Source organism: Oncorhynchus masou, chromosome 20 (assembly GCF_036934945.1).
Source record: "Oncorhynchus masou masou isolate Uvic2021 chromosome 20, UVic_Omas_1.1, whole genome shotgun sequence".
NCBI lineage: Eukaryota > Metazoa > Chordata > Actinopteri > Salmoniformes > Salmonidae > Oncorhynchus > Oncorhynchus masou.
Window position 1 is genome coordinate 20,451,648 of NC_088231.1, and position 7,500 is coordinate 20,459,147.

General features: G+C 50.9%; 1 protein-coding gene across 1 annotated transcript in view; it reads right to left on the reverse strand.

Moving 5' to 3' along the window:
- The window catches only part of adgrl3.1 (adhesion G protein-coupled receptor L3.1), a 319,635-nt gene that overhangs the window by 164,885 nt on the left and 147,250 nt on the right, over nucleotides 1-7,500 (reverse strand).

The window sequence follows — 7,500 nt, forward strand, 5'->3', positions numbered from 1 at the left end:
GTTCCCATCTGTCTCTCCCTCCCTGCTCTGTTCCCATCTGTCTCTCCCTCCCTCCTCGGTTCCCATCTGTCTCTCCCTCCCTCCTCTGTTCCCATCTGTCTCTCCCTCACTGCACTGTTCCCATCTGTTTCTCCCTCCCTCCTCGGTTCCCATCTGTCTCTCCCTCCCTCCTCGGTTCCCATCTGTCTCTCCCTCCCTGCTCTGTTCCCATCTGTCTCTCCCTCCCTCCTCTGTTCCCATCTGTCTCTCTCTCCCTCCCTCCCTCCTCTGTTCCCATCTGTCTCTCCCTCCCTCCCTGCTCTGTTCCCATCTGTCTCTCCCTCCCTCCTCGGTTCCCATCTGTCTCTCCCTCCCTCCCTGCTCTGTTCCCATCTGTCTCTCCCTCCCTCCTCGGTTCCCATCTGTCTCTCCCTCCCTCCCTGCTCTGTTCCCATCTGTCTCTCCCTCCCTCCTCTGTTCCCATCTGTCTCTCCCTCCCTGCTCTGTTCCCATCTGTCTCTCCCTCCCTCCTCTGTTCCCATCTGTCTCTCCCTCCCTCCTCTGTTCCCATCTGTCTCTCCCTCCCTCCTCTGTTCCCATCTGTCTCTCCCTCCCTCCTCTGTTCCCATCTGTCTCTCCCCCATCCTCTGTTCCCATCTCTCTCCCTCCATCCTCTGTTCCCATCTGTCTCTCCCTCCCTGCTCTGTTCCCATCTGTCTCTCCCCCCATCCTCTGTTCCCATCTGTCTCTCCCTCCCTCCTCGGTTCCCATCTGTCTCTCCCTCCCTCCTCTGTTCCCATCTGTCTCTCCCTCCCTCCTCGGTTCCCATCTGTCTCTCCCTCCCTCCTCTGTTCCCATCTGTCTCTCCCTCCCTCCTCTGTTCCCATCTATCTCTCCCTCCCTCCTCTGTTCCCATCTGTCTCTCCCTCCCTCCTCTGTTCCCATCTGTCTCTCCCTCCCTCCTCTGTTCCCATCTGTCTCTCCCCCATCCTCTGTTCCCATCTCTCTCCCTCCCTCCTCTGTTCCCATCTGTCTCTCCCCCCATCCTCTGTTCCCATCTGTCTCTCCCCCATCCTCTGTTCCCATCTCTCTCCCTCCATCCTCTGTTCCCATCTGTCTCTCTCTCCCTCCCTCCTCTGTTCCCATCTGTCTCTCTCTCCATCCCTCCCTCCTCTGTTCCCATCTGTCCCTCCCTACCTCCCTCCCTCCCTCCCTTCCTCCCTCATCTGTTCCCATCTGTCTTTCCCTCCCTCCCTCCTCTGTTCCCATCTGTCTCTCTCTCCGTCCCTCCCTCCCTCCTCTGTTCCCATCTGTCTCTTCCTCCCTCCCTCCTCTGTTCCCATCTGTCCCTCCCTCTCTCCCTCCGTCCCTCCCTCCCTCCCTCCCTCCTCTGTTCCCATCTGTCTCTCTATCCCTCCCTCCCTCCTCTGTTCCCATCTGTCTCACCCTCCCTCCCTGCTCTGTTCCCATCTGTCTCTCCCTCCCTCCTCTGTTCCCATCTGTCTCTCCCTCCCTCCTCTGTTCCCATCTGTCTCTCCCTCCCTCCTCGGTTCCCATCTGTCTCTCCCTCCCTCCTCGGTTCCCATCTGTCTCTCCCTCCCTCCTCTGTTCCCATCTGTCTCTCCCTCCCTGCTCTGTTCCCATCTGTCTCTCCCTCCCTCCTCTGTTCCCATATGTCTCTCCCTCCCTCCTCTGTTCCCATCTGTCTCTCCCTCCCTGCTCTGTTCCCATCTGTCTCTCCCTCCCTCCTCGGTTCCCATCTGTCTCTCCCTCCCTCCCTCCTCTGTTTCCATCTGTCTCTCCCTCCCTGCTCTGTTCCCATCTGTCTCTCCCTCCCTCCTCTGTTCCCATCTGTCTCTCCCTCCCTCCTCTGTTCCCATCTGTCTCTCTCTCCCTCCCTCCCTCCCTCCTCTGTTCCCATCTGTCCCTCCCTCCCTCATCTGTTCCCATCTGTCTTTCCCTCCCTCCCTCCTCTGTTCCCATCTGTCTCTCTCTCCCTCCCCCCTCCCTCCTCTGTTCCCATCTGTCTCTCCCTCCCTCCCTCCCTCCCTCCCTCCCTCCCTCCCTCCCTCCCTCCCTCCCTCCCTCCCTCCCTCCCTCCCTCCTCTGTTCCCATCTGTCTCTCCCTCCCTCCCTCCCTCCTCTGTTCCCATCTGTCCCTCCCTCCCTCCCTCCCTCCCTCCTCTGTTCCCATCTGTCTCTCCCTCCCTCCTCTGTTCCCATATGTCTCTCCCTCCCTCCTCTGTTCCCATCCCTCTCTCCCTCTCCCTCCCCCTGTTCCCAACCCTTCCTGTGTTCTTTGATGCTATCCCTCCCTCCCTTCCTCCTTTCCTCTCTCTCCTCCCTCCTCTGTTACCATCCTTCTCTCCTCTCCTCCCTCATCTCTTACCATCCCTCTCTCTTCTCTCTCCTCCCTCCTCTGATACCATCCCTCTCCTCTCTCTCCTCCCTCCTCTGATACCATCCCTCTCCTCTCTCTCCTCCCTCCTCTGATACCATCCCTCTCCTCTCTCTCCTCCCTCCTCTGATACACCACCCCTCTTCTCTCTCTTCTCTCTCCTCCCTCCTCTGATACCATCCCTCTCCTCTCTCTCCTCCCTCCTCTCATACCACCCCTCTCCTCTCTCTCCTCCCTCCTCCTGATACCATCCCTCTCCTCTCTCTCCTCCCTCCTCTGATACCATCCCTCTCCTCTCTCTCCTCCCTCCTCTGATACCATCCCTCTCCTCTCTCTCCTCCCTCCTCTGATACCATCCCCTCTCCTCTCTCTCCTCCCTCCTCCTGATACCATCCCTCTCTTCTCTCTCCTCCCTCCTCCTGATACCATCCCTCTCCTCTCTCTCCTCCCTCCTCTGATACCACCCCTCTCTTCTCTCTCCTCCCTCCTCTGATACCATCCCTCTCCTCTCTCCCCTCCCTCCTCTGATACCATCCCTCTCCTCTCTCCCCTCCCTCCTCCTGATACCATCCCCTCTCCTCTCTCCCCTCCCTCCTCCTGATACCATCCCTCTCCTCTCTCCCCTCCCTCCTCCTGATACCACCCCTCTCCTCTCCCCTCCCTCCTCCTGATACCATCCTCTCTCCTCTCTCCCCTCCCTCCTCTGATACCACCCCTCTCTTCTCTCTCCTCCCTCCTCTGATACCATCCCTCTCCTCTCTCCCCTCCCTCCTCTGATACCATCCCTCTCCTCTCTCTCCTCCCTCCTCCTGATACCATCCCTCTCCTCTCTCCCCTCCCTCCTCTGATACCATCCCTCTCCTCTCTCTCCTCCCTCCTCCTGATACCATCCCTCTCCTCTCTCCTCTCTCCCCTCCCTCCTCCTGATACCATCCTCTCTCCTCTCTCCCCTCCCTCCTCCTGATACCATCCCTCTCCTCTCTCCTCTCTCTCCTCCCTCCTCCTGATACCATCCTCTCTCGTCTCTCCCCTCCCTCCTCCTGATACCATCCCTCTCCTCTCTCCCCTCCCTCCTCCTGATACCACCCCTCTCCTCTCTCCTCTCTCCCTTCCCTCCTCCTGATACCATCCTCTCTCCTCTCTCTCCTCCCTCCTCTGATACCACCCCTCTCCTCTCTCCTCTCTCCCTTCCCTCCTCCTGATACCATCCTCTCTCCTCTCTCTCCTCCCTCCTCCTGATACCACCCCTCTCCTCTCTCTCCTTATCTGTTCTTCTCCTAATTAGTATCATACCGCTCTCTCCTTCTATTTATATTTTTGTCAGAAAACTGCTGAGACACACACACACACAAACTCTCTCACACACAGGCCTCACTGTGTAGACACAGAGCCACACACACACACACACACACACACACACACACACACACACACACACACACACACACACACACACACACACACACACACACACACACACACACACACACACACACTGCTGAGTGCATTAGTGTCTAACTAACAGTCTTTTATTCCCTGCTGGTTTTATGAGATTGTTCCGGTAATTCCTTTCCCACACCGGCCGTTACTTTACAGAGTCGGAAAACAGGGAGCACTGGGATTGTGTTTTATGATTTATGTGTGTGTGTGTGTGGCTCCGTGTGTGTGTGTGTGTGTGGTGTGTGTGTGTGTGTGTGTGTGTGTGTGTGTGTGTGTGTGTGTGTGTGTGTGTGTGTGTGTGTGTGTGTGTGTGTGTGTGTGTGTGTGTGTGTGTGCGTGTGGCTCTGTGTCTGCGTGTGTGTGTGGCTCTGTGTCTGTGGCGTGTGTGTGTGTGTGTGTGTGTGTGTGTGTGTGTGTGTGTGTGCGTGTGTGTGTGTGTGGCTCTGTGTCTGCGTGTGTGTGTGGCTCTGTGTCTGTGGCTCTGTGTGTGTGGCTCTGTGTGTGTGTGTGTGTGTGTGCGAGTGCGAGTGTGTGTGTGTGCGAGTGCAAGTGTGTGTGTGTGTGTGTGTGTGTGTGTGTGTGTGCGAGTGCGAGTGTGTGTGTGTGCAAGTGCGAGTGTGTGTGTGCGTGTGTGTGTGTGTGTGAGTGTGAGTCTTGGGGACTCGCTTGTCATGTTGCAGGAATGTCAAGGAAAAGATGTCCAGATGTTTTGGTTTTCCCTTTTTCCCACAATACAATTTTGGCGGGTAGTTCTGTATTATGACTGATTTTGAAACAGTGGCCGTTATTGAAATGCAGTATGGGAACTGTAGTTCTGTTCCTTTAGAGTAATGGGCATTGTTGATGTTAGTGTTTGGGTTGTATGGGGAGTTGAGAGCAGACCAGAGGGGGTAAAACTACAAAACAGAATAGAAATGCAGTATGGGAACTGTAGTTCCTTTAGAGATATGGGCATTGTTGATGTTAGTGTTTGGGTTGTATGGAGAGTTCAGAGCAGACCAGATGGGGTAAAACTACAAAACAGGGTTGATGTCACACCCTGGCCATAGTTTACTTTGTATGTTTCTATGTTTTGTTTGGTCAGGGTGTGATCTGAGTGGGCATTCTATGTTGTAGGTCTTGTTTGTCTATTTCTGTGTTTGGCCTGACATGGTTCTCAATCAGGGGCAGGTGTTAGTCATTGTCTCTGATTGGGAACCATATTTAGGTAGCCTGGGTTTCACTGTGTGTTTGTGGGTGATTGTTCCTGTCTCTGTGTTTTGCACCAGATAGGGCTGTTTTCAGTTTTCACACATTTGTTATTTTGTTAGTTTAATCGTGTATAGTTTCCTCATTAAAATAAAATGAATAACAACCACGCTGCATTTTGGTCCGCTCCTCCTTCACCAGACAAAAGCCGTGATAGTTGATGACAGCTAAGCTAACAACCACAAATAACTGATGATTTTCAGATTCATTGAGAAAAGCTAAATGTCCCTTTTCTCATCTCCACAGAGGAACTCTGGAGCTCCGTCAGAGTGACCATCGGGTTCTTGGTCACCTCCCCTGACCAAGGCCCTTCTCCCCCGATTGGTCAGTTTGGCCGGGCGGCCAGCTCCAGGAAGATTCTCGGTGGTTCCAAACGTCTTCCATTTAAGAATGATGAGAGGCCACTGTGTTCTTGGGGACCTTCAATGCTGTAGACATGTTTGGCTACTATTCCCCAGATCTGGGCCTCGACACAATCCTGTCTCGGAGCTCTACGGACAATTCCTTCGACCTCGTGGCTCGGTTTTTACTCTGACATGCACCGTCAACTGTGGGACCTTGTATAGACGGGTGTGTGCCTTTCAAAATCATGTCCAATCAATTGACTTTAGCACAGGTGGACTCCCATCAAGTTGTAGAAACATCTCAAGGATGATTCATGGGAAACAGGATGCACCTGAGAATCAATTTAGAGTCTCACAGCGAAGGGTCTGAGTACTACATAAGGGTCTGAGTACTACATAAGGGTCTGAATACTACATAAGGGTCTGAGTACTACATAAGGGTCTGAGTACTACATAAGGGTCTGAGTACTACATAAGGGTCTGAGTACTACATAAGGGTCTGAGTACTACATAAGGGTCTGAGTACTACATAAGGGTCTGAGTACTACATAAGGGTCTGAGTACTACATAAGGGTCTGTGTACTACATAAGGGTCTGAATACTACATAAGGGTCTGAGTACTACATAAGGGTCTGAGTACTACATAAGGGTCTGAGTACTACATAAGGGTCTGAGTACTACATAAGGGTCTGAATACTACATAAGGGTCTGAGTACTACATAAGGGTCTGAGTACTACATAAGGGTCTGAGTACTACATAAGGGTCTGAGTACTACATAAGGGTCTGAATACTACATAAGGGTCTGAATACTACATAAGGGTCTGAGTACTACATAAGGGTCTGTGTACTACATAAGGGTCTGAGTACTACATAAGGGTCTGAGTACTACATAAGGGTCTGAGTACTACATAAGGGTCTGAGTACTACATAAGGGTCTGAGTACTACATAAGGGTCTGAGTACTACATAAGGGTCTGTGTACTACATAAGGGTCTGAGTACTACATAAGGGTCTGAGTACTACATAAGGGTCTGAGTACTACATAAGGGTCTGAGTACTACATAAGGGTCTGAGTACTACATAAGGGTCTGAGTACTACATAAGGGTCTGAGTACTACATAAGGGTCTGAGTAGTACATAAGGGTCTGAGTACTACATAAGGGTCTGAGTACTACATAAGGGTCTGAGTACTACATAAGGGTCTGAGTACTACATAAGGGTCTGAGTACTACATAAGGGTCTGAGTACTACATAAGGGTCTGAGTACTACATAAGGGTCTGAGTACTACATAAGGGTCTGAGTACTACATAAGGGTCTGAATACTACATAAGGGTCTGAGTACTACATAAGGGTCTGAGTACTACATAAGGGTCTGAGTACTACATAAGGGTCTGAATACTACATAAGGGTCTGAGTACTACATAAGGGTCTGAGTACTACATAAGGGTCTGAGTACTACATAAGGGTCTGAATACTGTAAATAAGGTACTTGTGTTTTTTTGTTTTTAATACATTTACTAAGATGTCTTCAAACCTGTTTTTGCTTTCACATTACGGAGTATAGTGTGTAGATTGATGAGGAAGAAAATGCCTTTAATCCATTTTAGAACAAGGCCGTAACGTAACAAAATGTGGAAAACGTCACGGGGTCTGAATCCTTTCCGAATGAACTATATACTGTTTTCTATGAATTGCAATTTACTGCAACTTTAAAATACAGTATGTCATGTTGTGTTGCATTCAAAACAATAGCAGGCATAACAAAATACAAGGTTACATTTTGCAACTTTACAACTATCCAAAAGCCTGCCGTTTCTGTGATGTGGCGTCATTTCTCTAAACTCATACTATCGCAATATAGTAACACTGATCTGTACTCTAAGTTCATACTATCGCAATATAGTAACACTGATCTGTACTCTAAGTTCATACTATCGCAATATAGTAACACTGATCTGTACTCTAAGTTCATACTATCGCAATATAGTAACACTGATCTGTACTCTAAGTTCATACTATCGCAATATAGTAACACTGATCTGTACTCTAAGTTCATACTATCGCAATATAGTAACACTGATCTGTACTCT